The sequence below is a fragment of the Zingiber officinale genome, chromosome 8B (assembly GCF_018446385.1).
Source record: "Zingiber officinale cultivar Zhangliang chromosome 8B, Zo_v1.1, whole genome shotgun sequence".
NCBI classification, from domain to species: domain Eukaryota; kingdom Viridiplantae; phylum Streptophyta; class Magnoliopsida; order Zingiberales; family Zingiberaceae; genus Zingiber; species Zingiber officinale.
Window position 1 is genome coordinate 113,166,633 of NC_056001.1, and position 12,815 is coordinate 113,179,447.

Sequence of the window (12,815 nt, forward strand, 5' to 3'; positions counted from 1 at the left end):
GGATTATAAAAAAACACAATTCACGTAACAAATTAAAAGAGGATCTTTATAATCCCAAATACAAAGTGGCTATCTCATGATAGGTTGTTAATTCACTTGATTTTAAGCTCGCACCGTTTATATTTACAGTGGCAAAAAGAAGTGTGATAGTCCGGTGTCGTTCTCGATAAATATATTCAAATAAGTTATATTTATTTCTTCTCTTTTTTTTAAAGAATAAATTTATATTTAATTTTTATTTTAAAATAAATTATTATTGTTATAATACTGGTTAGATTTATTAGTAATTTTCTATAAAAAGATATTCTTAAGTGTCTATATAATTAAAGAAATATTATATAATATTTAAAGAAAAATAATAGGATTGAGTAATCAAATCAATTTGAATATTGGAGATTAATTCATATGAAGTGATCATCAAATCTTCTTACTTAGGGATAGAGAAAAATATTAAAATTTTAATATATTGTATATATTGTATTAAAATATATCGAATTATGTTTTCGGTATCAGTATCGGTATAATATTTATATCAAAATTTTTAATATACCATACTGATGTTGAAATTTTACACTAAACGATATGAAATTTAATCATACTAAAAATTTGGTACAATATCGGAATGATTTTTGTATATACTGAATATTTCGGTATGGTATATAGTATATAAAAAATAGATATTTTGGTATACCACCCCTATTCTTACTATAATTCTATAAAGACCACGATTCAAATAAGATAGTGGAGATAGTGGGATTAGTGGAGATAGTGAGGTTGGTGAAAATCAAAACTTGACCCCTATAAATAATCATGAGAAAGTTACGGAAAAACTTGATAGGAAGAGAAGACATATCCTCGGCATAATCATTTTGTCAAGGAAGGAGAAGTGTACTTCAAGAATCCCATCTTCCCCATCGTTGTATAACTTCCAAGGATTTATGTAATTGGGCTTCGTTTTGGCAAGGAAGGAGAAGTGTACTTCAAGAATCCCATCTTCCCCATCGTTGTATCAATTTCCAATGATTTCTGTAAGTGGGCTTATTATGCAAATTCTGAGTTCCAAAAGTGATATTTTTATTTTCTAAAAATTATTTTGTTTCACCACTGTTATTATCCATTACTGGAGATTACTTATTACTGTTATTAATGTATTTTGGGATACTGAATTGTTTATGAACTAAATGGTAGGGATACGTATTCTGAATACTTTTAATTTCTGAACTATTTTTGATTTCCGACCTCCCCTCTAGGAGGAATAATTTTAGAGGGCCGATATTAGCTTAATCCATGAGGAACATGATCTAATTTCAGTGTCTATGTATATTTCTATTTTAAGTTGACTATCATTTTTACTACTAAAAAATTACTATTTTCAAAAATTGTTGTGTTTGTATTTTATTCCCCGCTTACTGGGTGACTCCAAGTCACTCATCCTATACAATCCATTTCAGTTAGAGACAAAATTGGAACTGAAAATGAAATCGAGGATAGGGAGAAAATCGAGTTCTGGAGATAAATTCACTACAATTTCTGACGGGAAGACTAGAATTCCACTGCGATATGAGATTTTCAAATTTAAGTAGATGTAATTTAATTAATTCAAATAGTATAACAATTTACCATTTATTTTGGAATGAAAAAACTGGTTTGTTTTGCAATTACTATACTACCGAGGTTGGTTGTTTTCGAATTTTTCATTTGAAAGTAACGACGATGTCTGACCCCAATTGCGGATCGTGACACTTACTCTCATCCTTCCTTCGTTTTGAGGGGAACAATTCAACAATCTTAACAACAAGATGACCGTATAACTAACTCACATGAAGATAGAGAAAACAATCTCCAATGTATGAAGGTACTCGAGAAGGGTAGCAATTCACTTGGCGTAGTGGCCTTGCTTAAGATAGCGCCCAATGCGTCCAATGTGACGGTCGGACTTCATCGATCAAGATAGCCAATTGCTTACTACCACCTGTCCTTGCCTTGTCACACTTAATTGTGAAACCTAAATCCTAAACTGTGATTTTTTCACTCAATTTTTATCTTACCATGGATTTGGTGAAAGGTGGGTAGGGGTGAATTTTGGCCATCGATTTGATCCACCGGTTCCTTAAAAGTAGCAAATTATATACTACATATATTAATGATGTTACCATTTTATCTTTTTTAATATCGGTTATATTTGTTTTGAATGACTTTAACAATTCTTACTTATAACGATGTATCAAAGTCACTTTTTTATTAAACTTGTTATTAATGATTTTTTATTTAATATTAACATTGTTATATTTTAATATGATAAATTATATATATCACATAAATTATAATTGTTTTGATCAAATTTATATGTTCCATGATAATCTTTATCACATATATAATTTTATTATTAAATAAATTATATTTTTTGATAAATTATTATTGAATATATTATAGAGTTAAATAGTTATATGTTTGATGGATAAAAAGAATAAAATAAGACCAATTTTTAAGTGAGCTAAATGAGATAAACAAAATGAACCATTCATTATAAAATGTTAAAAAATACTATTGAACTAGAAGTTTTCTTTTAGTTGAATGAAAAAAAAATTAAACTATTTTTTTTTAAATCATCCCATATTTTTTTTATAAAAAATAATACTGTCGAAAGCTAATATTGAGTGTCAGACAGACGGCCTATTAATATTTTGATTTGAAATTAATTATATTAATGAGTGTCCGACTATATTATAAAACATTGATAATTTAAATTATAGCAAAGGTTATTATATTTTAAGAACGGATTACATCATATCTCAATGATGCAGTGTACATCATGAAGATATCATGACCGTTCGATCGGTGAGAGGACACGAGAATTTTGAGACAGAAGATCTATTTTCGGAGTTTTGTTGAGGATTGTTTTGGACATTTAGCCAAACACGGTTTACTCAATATTAGATGAATTTGGAAATGTAGAAGAACACCGTTCATAATTCTAGCAAGATTGCTATGTAAAAAAAAAAAAAAATAGGAAAAGGACTTAATGAATTTTTTGAAGTAATCTTAATGAATGTTTTTTCTGCATTCTTTGAAATATAATTTCCTTTTAAAGTAGTACTGTAGATGAGAAAAATAGTTTTAAAGGTCTTATAGCGGGTAATTTCTTCCAAAAGTGGAGAAAAAAATAATGGATCTAGTCAAACAATGTAATCCTGATTATGTATTAATTAATGGCAACTGGGAGAGCAGTTGATGGGTTTTAATTTGTAATTCTATACCTACTTTTGTTTAAAAACTGGACTTCTATAATCGATCCAGTTCCCAACCTATTGACCTTTGAGGATACAGATTTATCAAGTTTGTCATGGGTACTTATACAGAACAATCAAGTTGAGGATACATTGCATTCCCAAGGTCTTCTTTGTATATGGTTGACATCTTTGAAGGGATTGTTTTTTTATAATTCATGCTTTTAAATGAACTTAATTGACAATTTGTAATAAGCTAATAAAATACTACTGATAGTAATGGTGGAAATAGAGAAAACTAGAGGTTGCTTTATTATTATCGTCGAACTTAATGAAAATTTACGTAATAAAATGTTTTTAAGATTAAATACCAAGAAAGAAACTAATATATTCTGAATAGCTAATAAATAGAAAAACTTAATAATAATAATAATAATAATAATCTAACATGTCCATTCAAACTTATAATGCTACAATTAGAAGTATTGAGAGTTTGTCAGACAAGAATAAAAATGTAAAATTAAATGCGCCTTAGTAAACATATTAGCAATCTATAGATTCATTAGTAGAATTTTGATGATAAACTTCGCTAATAGTTACTTTGCGATTATCAATTACCTAGTAATATGTCATAATAAACTTCGGCAATAAAATTGACATAGTAAATATCATTTAAAACTTCATCGATTAAAAAAAGCGGGCTTCACTTCTAATTTTAAGTGACAATTTACTTCTTAATCTCTATTCAATGAAGTAATAAATTTCAAAATAAAATTTATATTTTTAAATAATGTAGTAATAAGCTTGAATTGGCTAAAAATTTATATTTTACTTCCATCGTATTATCCACTAAGTTATTGACCTGATTTCTTTTCATGGTATCGAATTCATGCGATCCCCGTAGTTTTATTCAAAATGGTTTATCAAGTAGAGTTAGGACAAACTTCAATTTGTGCAACATTTCTATGTTCTAATGATTAAAATTGATAGGTTCGCTGTGATCATGTGGTAAATCGCTTGCCCCAGCACCCCGGTCGCACCCGACTCCAGGCCATCATGAGAAAGGTAAATCACGGTAGTCGAGCGGGTAAGTAGTGGTTGGGTGAGATGCACAGGGGTCCGGGGATTTATGCCCCAACAGCCTCACGGTTCGACTCCGCGTTCTCAAGTGGCAAACGATCCACTACTTACCAAGTCGGATGACCCGTGGGGTCAGGTTCGTTGTGATCATGATTTTATAGAAGATTTAAATTGTGGTATGGTAAAATTTGAAGCTTAAGCGATGTGAAACCTTAGATCAGAAGGATAATCAATGTAATTAGGTTTCCTAATTCTAAATCTTCACATGTTTTAGTTAATGTTGTATTCTTAATGATTTTAGTAATAATATGCTAATTAGGATTAGCTTATTTTGATCTAGGAGAAACATGAACTTATTATGCAAAATAGTGTTTGCAATAAGTGCAAAAGTGTTACTATTGTGAAAGGCCTTGAATTATTTGGTGAGTGATAGCCAAACAATATTATTTACAACTAAATTTGAGAAATGAAAAATCTGAACACATGACAGATATAACTATTTGCTCTATTGTTTATAATTTATGAGATTTTTTGGTGTAAAACTGAGTGATGCATCAAAGAGGCTGGGTAAAAAGTTTGCTAGAGGAGCTTATGTTGTCAAGGTGAGCCTACTGCCTAGCATTGTTTAGTTGATGGAGGAAATGCTTTTGCGTTGTCTAAATACTAACTTCTGGTTTATTAATTTTAGGGACCAATCGAGAAAGAACAAATTGATGTGCAAGGAAACATTGCCTATGATATTGTGGATTATTGAGACTTGGTCAGATGTATCACTATATGATTTCTTACAGAGGTCTCCATTTCTGTACCACCATTATATTTGCTGGAAGTTCAATTGCTAATTTAGCATGAGATTATTTAGGATAAAATTTATGTGATTTGAAGTAAAAAGTCAAAGAGCTTACTAATTTAGCATGAGATTTATTGGACTATGGTTTCTAGTATTTTTTGACAAGATAGTAAGATTTTGCTGTATAAGAGGGTTATTCAATTGTTTATTTTGATTAGTTTTTTATGATTGATTAAATGACGCACATATTGGGTTCTGTATTTATTGTTAAAATGTAAAGTTATGGTACTTGAAGTGATGTTTTCGATTAAGCTTGGTATGTAGCTTGTTAGCTGTGGGACCTTGTTGTTTAAGATATTGTAGTATCTTATCATCCCGTTTCAACCGATCATATTATCACATGTTATCACTTAGTAGTAATAAGCAATTACTTCATCAAATTAAAATTGTGTTGCAATACATTATGGTTATTTACTTCAATATTACTTCAATACTAAAATTAGATGGTGAAGTAATAAAAAACAAAATACCTTAACACATTAAAATTGAGTCAAAGTTAAAGAAAACATTTATTTCACCATAATTTAATGATAACGAAGTCGTTTCTTATTAATTGCTTTAATATAATACAAAATAATGAAATCTTTTAAATCAATTATTTTGTTAATAAATATAAATTGTGAAGTAACATAATATCAAATACTTTGTCAAGTACAAATTATGACGAAGTTATAAAATATATTTACTTTGGTAATTAATATAAACTGTGAAGTTACATATTATTTATTACTTTGATATTATAAAATAAAGAAAGTAAAAGATATTTTTTTTTACTTCAGTAATTAATGTAAACTGTAAAGTTACATATTATCGATTACTTCGACACTTTACAAAATCAATGAAGTAAAAGATATTTTTTTACTTCAGCATTGGTCCAACTCTAAATCAGTTTTGCCTCCTTGAACCGATCAAAGACTTCACTTTTTCTTGGATACAACTTCAGATAAGACGAAGTAAAATAATATCCTTTTACTTCATGTGCATCTACTTCGGTAATTATTTATATACGATTTCAGTGAATATGCGAAGTAAATCAAGGAAATTCTAGTAGTGATTAGAAGGAACGAATGACAATATGATGGTGCCAATCTGAAGATGATGACGAGTAATATGACAATTAATTTCAACATATTTTGTTCGCTCATGAAAAACTGAATTGCATGCAATTTGAATAGTACTCTGATTATCATAATATAACAGAGTAGGTTGATGAAAAGACATACCTATATTTGCAAGCAACCTACATAATCAAACTATCTTACAAGTAGTTGAGGCTATGGTACGATACTCGACTTCTGTGGAAGATCTAGAAATACCATCTTTTTTGTTATTCTTCCAAGAAATGAGGTAATCACCAAAGAAAATACAGAAACCAGTGGTAGATTTGTGATCCATAAGATCACCAGTCTAATCAGCATTAGTATGCACACAGCTCCAGAGATGAACTAGAAGGAAATAAAAAGTTTTAAAATTGAGTGCCCTGAAGATACCTGAGAATACAAAGAACAATAGTCCAATGAACTGTAGTTGATGTAATGACAAATTGACTAACCACATGAACAACATACACAATATCTAGATGAGTCATGGTGAGATAAATCAAGCTCCCAAGAATAGTTCAGTATTAACTAGGATCCACCAAAGGTGGGCCATTAAATGGAGAATACCGAGTTTGGGTTGGGTCAGGTCGGGTTTGGATTGACCCGGATTGACCTAAATATAGTGTTTAGTGGGGTTTTTTTGGGGTTAAATCAAATTTTATTTTGAAAATTAAGATGTTTTTATGTATATTAATATCATGTTTGTATGATAATGATGGAGTATTGAGATAAAAGCGAAGAATTATAGAGAAAATAATAAAAAAAAAAGTCGTTTTGAGTTGGATTTTTGGGTTATCCGGGTCGGGTTCGGATTGGTCGGGTTGGTCAGGTTTGGGTTCAGGTTTAGGGATTTTGGGTTGAACTCAGTTGGGGTCGGGTTCGGGTTTGTTTTTTTTAAAAAAACTCAACTCGACCCGATCCACCCGAATTGACACCCTTAATATCAGGCCCAACGTGGACTTGATATGATCTTATATTAGGTCTGATTTAGACCTGATATTAATAATATCAGGCCCACGTTGGGCCTGATATGGGATAATATCAGGCCCAGTGTGGGCCTTATATGATTTGTTCTTGGTCACTTTGTTCATTGATCACAACCAATATTTTGATCTTGATATCTAAAATTTCACACCATATCTCATGTCTGTAAAAAAAACTTGCTAGCAGTTAAGATATTTTTCAAAAATTCAAATAGGCTAGCACCAACCATTGAATTCAAGTCTATAGGGTGCGTTTGAAAATATTAAATAGTCTTGTAATTTGATTTGAACTAAAATGAAGTTATGTCTTAAACAAAGTGAGTGTTGTTGTGCTTGAAAAATAAAATAGGACAGCAGTTGCTGTTTATTGAATATTAATCAGGTGTACTATTCTGTGCCAACTGGTACGACATAAGAACTTCATATTGATAGTTAAAACTAAGTTTTGACATCATATCTATTTTCTTCTCTCTTAAACCTTCTTAGGGAATGTGAATTTGAAGAAATCCAAATACTCTAAAAAAAAGGTAATATATAGAATAAAATAAATAGATAAAATAGAAAATAAATAAAGTAAAAATTTTAAAAATTAATATATATATATATATATATATATATATATATATATATATATATATATATTACAAATAAAATTAAAGAAAAACAAAATAGAAAAAAGTAGATTATATAGATTTAAAAAAATCAATATAATGAAATGAAATATATCTATAAAATATATTTTTATAATATTAAAAAAGGAGTAATATATTAAATAAAATAAATAGATTTAATATTAAATAAATAAATTAAAATTATAACAATTTAATAAAAATAAAAATATATATATATATATATATATATATATATATACAGAAACTGTAGGTTGCGGTGCTTATGTTGCGGTTTTATGCGATTTCGTCTATGTCATTCGCGTGAGAAGATGAGTAAAGGGCGAGGATAAAAAAATGATCCGCGCGAGCCATCGCGAGTCATCTACTGCCACGAGCCATCTCCTAACGTGTAGTTTCTCCTCTCTGCGAACCCTATCACAAGCGGCGGCGAGCTCACCCACTCTTCGCACACATTCCTCTCCGCGAACCCTAGCAGAAGCGGCGTTGGAGAGCTCTCGACAGGCTTTGCACACCTTCCTCTCCATGAACCCTAGCAGAAGCGGCGCCGCTCAACCGTCTCCAGCCGCAAGCTCTCCCTCTCTTCGCGATCCTTCCTCTCCGCGAACCTTAGCAGAAGTGCCGACTTGTGCTAACTCCCTAACAGAAGCGCTGGCGCCTCCCTCTCCGAACCCGGGAACCGAATTGCCTCTCTCACCGAAGCTCAGACGCGAGCTCTCTCTGCGGCGACCAGCTACCTTCTCGATGCAAGCCACGACAAATCTTCCCTACGCCACGATTAGCCGCCCACACCAAACTGCACTGCTAGATTTTCTCACGCTTGGAAAATCCTTCTCCTGTAAAAGTTTCTGTGCCGGTACTTTGTTTGCTCTGATTCTATGTTCATCGATATGAAAATTAAGCTATACATTAATTCATGGTTTCTCTTACTAAATTGTCGAACTTTATGGCTAGCTTTTTTTCCTGAACAGTGCTACATTTTTTCTGTTCCAATATTGATATATCCTTGTTTATATGAGAATGCGCTCTGGAAAATGAAATAATAAGAAAATTTTAAGTTAAAAGTCCTATAGAAACAATGCAAGGTGTATAACTTGAGATTCAAGTAATAGAAACCTGAATAGTGCTACATTTAGCTTATAGTTGTATTCTTTACATTCAAGTCCATGTTTAACTTAGCTAATGTTCTGTTAGGACAAGATATATGTGTGCCCAACATCCAAAAATGGTAATTGGTATATACTAATGTATCTATATCATGTCTATGACTTGATGCTGTATCTATATTAGAATCACTTCTATTTTATTCTGTTAATTGGAATAGCTTTTATTTATTTATCTATTGTCAAATATAATGCGAGGGTGCCTAGAAATGGAAGAAAATAGAGTTGATGATCAAGAATTCATTCCCCAAGTTGCAAATGATTGAAAGCCAAAAATTGGAATGAAATTCTCATCTCTAGAGGATGCATATTTATTCTATAACCAATATGCACAAGAAGCCGGATTTAGTTCAAGGAATAGCACGAGCAGAAAAAATAAAATGACAAATGAAGTGACATGGAAACAAATTGTATGCTTTAAAGAATGACATACAGATCTAATGTGATACAATAAACATCCAAACCCTGATCAACAAACAAGGGAAAGAACACGTGACATAGTTAGAACGGGTTGTAAGACAAATATTGCATTTGTCAAGAAACAGACGGGACTGGATTGGATTGTTTGTAACTTCATAGAAGCCCATAATAATCCACTCTCGACTCCATCAAAGGTGCATTTGCTACGCTCACATTGTAGTGTTTCGGCAACTAAAAAAGCATTAACAAAACAGTTTCAGAGGCCAATGTACCAACTTGTCAACAAATACGTTTATTAGAGATAGAGTATGGAGACCTTGAATGGGTAGGTTGTACAGAAACTGATATTTATAATCTATCATTCCATACAAAAACTTGTTAATCTATCATTTTCCATACAAAAATGAACGCTACCTAGGGGTGGAAAATTCATGTTTATAACCTTTTTCCATACAAAAACTTGTTAATCTATCATTTTCAAATTCATCTCCATGATCACTTCTTATTTTGTTTATCTTATAATTCTTTTCATTTTCTACCCTTTTACAAAAAGCAATAAAGGTATCTAGAATTTGATCCTTATGTTTCAAGAAGAATACCCATGTATCTAGTGTAATCATCCACAATCACAAAACAATACCTACTACCATTTAAAGAATATATGTCTACTACTATCAAACAAATCCATGTGAATGAGATCCAAAGCATTTGAGGTACTTACAACGTTTTTACCTTTATAGGTAGCTTTGGTTTGCTTATCCATTTGACATGCATCACACATTTTGTCTTTTTGAAACTTCAACTTTGGAAATCCTTGCACCAACTCTTTCTTCGAAAGTCTTTTGATATTCCTCATGTTGGTGTGAGTAAGTCTCCGGTGCCAAAGCCAAGTCTCCTCTTCTTTAGACATGAGGCACTTAGCAAATATACTAGTAGTACCAAATAACTCAATTTGATAAATATTTTCTCTTCTATGGCCTAAGAGGATAATGGTGTTTAGTTCACTATGCTTAATTAGACATTGAGATGAGTTAAACTCAACTCCATAACCCGAATCACATAGTTGACTAACACTTAAAAGATTAAAGACCATGCCTTTCACTAATAACATATTTTTTTATCATAAATTCTAATATCTCCTATTCCCATAACTTTTAATTCACCACTATTACCAAAAGAAACAGTACCTTTACTTTTGTGTCTTAATGATGAGAATTTTGAAGAGTCTCCCGTCATGTGCCTAGAGCATCCACTATCTACGAACCATGTGGTTGGATGCTCCCCCTTGGCGCATGCCTGTTTAAACACGATAAACCAAATATTTTGGTACATAAACTTTGGGTCCGATAGCATTAACAATAAATTGCTTGGTACAAAGCTTGAACAACCTTAACCCTTGAAGCATGATTTCTACTAATTAGAGACATAAATTTGATTTCCTTATGTTGTGATTTAAACCCTAATCCCGCTTTGTTGTACACACCCCTTTGAGCTCCTAGAATCATATCCAAATATTTAGAGCTTGAAGTAAACTTTTCTAAAACACTTCTAAGATCATCAACTTGTAATTTCAAAGATGCATTTTCCTTTTTAAGATCATCAAATTCATTCATGTCATTTTCATGAGGCATGCAAGTTTCACATAACACAATTTCATTTTTAAGTGATTTCAATTCATTTTGTAACATTTTAACCTTGCCTTTTGATTTAGCTAGTGCATTAGTTAAGCATGCAATGGTGGCATACATCTTATCAAGCTTGGGAGAAATTACCTCATCATCACTAGATGATGACTCACTTGAAGATTCCACATCCTCCCCATGACTATCTTCATCTTCACTATCTTCTACATGGCTTAAGGCCATGAGTGTCATGTGCCTTGAGCTCTTCCTTTTATCTGCTTTTGATGAGCTTGAGGATGAGTCATCCCATGTGGCTTTCAAGGTCTTCTTCTTTTTCTTAATCTTTTCTTCTTGCTTCTTCAATTTTGGACACTTCGTTTTGTAGTGCCCCTTTTTCTTGCATTCATAGAAAATTATATCAGTCTTAGTCTTTGAATCCACAAGAGATTTACCTTTTCTCTTGTCGTCATTGAAGATCTTCTTGACATCCTTCTTGTCAAACTTCCTTGAACGTCTCATCATTCTTCGAACAAAATTTGTGATTTCACTTGATGATAGCTCTTCATCACTATCACTATCACTGCCTTGCTCAGATTCTGAAGATGACTCCTTCTTTTCCTTGTGCTTCTTTTTACTCTTTCACCTGCAACCAAGGCGATACCTTTATCTTTGTGGCTTGTGTTAGCTTTCTCATTCAATTCAAGTTCACAAAATAATTCATCTAATTTTACTATTGAAAAATCCCTTGAAACCTTATAGGCATCAACCATGGATGACCATAATGAATTTCTTGGGAAGGATTTTAGAGAATACCTTATGAGATCCTAGTTCTCCACACTCTCCAACTGAATGAAGACCATTTAAGAGTTCCTTGAATCTCCCATGTAGTGAACTTACCGTTTCTCCATCCTTCATTGTGAAATTCTGAAGTTGATTTATTAAGAGATCTCTCTTTGCAATTCTTAAATCCTTGGTGCCTTCATTTAGCTCAATGAGCTTATCCCATAAATCCTTGGCACTCTTGAAAGGTCCAACCTTGTTGAGTTGCTCCGAGCTCAACCCACACTGAAGAGTCACAATCGCCTTAGCATTTGCTTGAGCCTTCATCTTTTGTTCAATGGTCCACCTTGATGATTCAAGCATTTTTCCATTCTCGGTTGGCGCCGTGAATCCCTCCGTGATTGAGAACCACATATCAATTTTGGTTATGAGATAGTGCTCTATACGACTCTTCCAGTAAGCAAAGTTGCCGCCTTCATAGAACGGTGGTCGTGAAGTACTATGTTCCTCTTTCAATGACATCTTGTAGCTCTTAACTTATGCTTTCTTGGCGGTGAATCCTCAAAAGCAAACCTCGTTCTGATACCACTTGTTAGGACCAGTTGAGCTAGACCGGGGCGAATGGCTCACTTCGTTTTCTTTGTTGACTTGATTGTGTACAGCAGAAACTTGAAAGCAATACTAACTCTTGTATTTGCTTGGTATCCACCTCCTCAAGGAGGTGACTAGTCCAAGGATCCATACCACCGTCACTCTTCCACTATAGAACTTCTCCTTCTCGGAATTACACCGAAGGTGGAGAAACCTTACAAGATTTACAACTCTCTCTCTCCAAAAGAAAAAGATCACAACCACTACAAGGAAGAAGAAGAGGATGATTACAAACTTAGAATACCTTCTTCTTTGCAGAGTGCAACTTGAAAATATGGAGAAGAGAGCTTGAACTTGAGCACTTGAGAGC